Genomic DNA, 1,010 nt, shown 5'->3' with positions numbered 1-1,010 from the left:
ATATCAGTTAATCGCATACGCAAAAAGATAGGTCTAATCATTTCAGCAAAGCGCTCAAAATCCTCATCATCGTTTTTCTTGGATAGTTTGGGAGGAAAAGGCATGAGTTTCTAAACCCATGGTTCTCTTTCTTTACCATGCTTCCTAGCAACAAAGTCTCTTTTATCATAACGTTGATTCTTTGATTGTGGGTTATCAAGATCAACAGCAGGTTCAATCTCTACATCACTATCATTACTAGGTTGAGCATCATCACGAACATTATCATTAACATTATCATTAGGTTCATGTTCATTACCAGATTGTGTTTCAGCATCAGAAATAGAAATATCATTTGGATTCTCAGGTGGTTCAGCAATAGGTTCACTAGGAGCATGCAAAGTCCTATAATTTTTCTTTTTCTTCTTTTTAGAAGGACTAGGTGCATCTAAATTATTTCTCTGAGAATCTTGCTCAATTCTCTTAGGGTGGCCTTCAGGATACAAAGGTTCCTGAGTCATTTTACCAGTTCTAGTAGCCACTCTAACAGCATAATCATTATTCTTACTATTCAATTCATTGAGCAAATCATTTTGAGTTTTATGTACTTGTTCTACTTGAGTGGTAACCATAGAAGCATGTTTACTAATGAGTTTAAGTTCACCTTTAACTCTAGACATATAATCACCCAAGTGTTCAATCATATAAGAATTTTGTTTTAATTGTCTACCAAAATAAGCATAAAATCTTCTTGCTTAACCATAAAGTTATCAAATTCATCCAAACATTAGCTAGCAAACTTAGTAGGAGGGATTTCAGCTTTATCATATCTATAGAGAGAATTTACCTTTACTACCTGTGTCGGGTTATCAAGACCATGAGTTTTTTCAATAGGTGAAGGATTAAGATCATATGTTCCTTCAACAGGCGGTAAATTAAGACCATGTATTTCTTTAATAGGTGGTAAATTCTTAACATCTTCAGCTTTAATACCTTTTTCTTTCATAGATTTCTTTACCTCTTGCATATCT

Source organism: Triticum aestivum, chromosome 7D (genome assembly GCF_018294505.1).
Source record: "Triticum aestivum cultivar Chinese Spring chromosome 7D, IWGSC CS RefSeq v2.1, whole genome shotgun sequence".
Taxonomy (NCBI): Eukaryota; Viridiplantae; Streptophyta; class Magnoliopsida; order Poales; family Poaceae; genus Triticum; species Triticum aestivum.
This window is presented reverse-complemented; position numbering follows the sequence as displayed.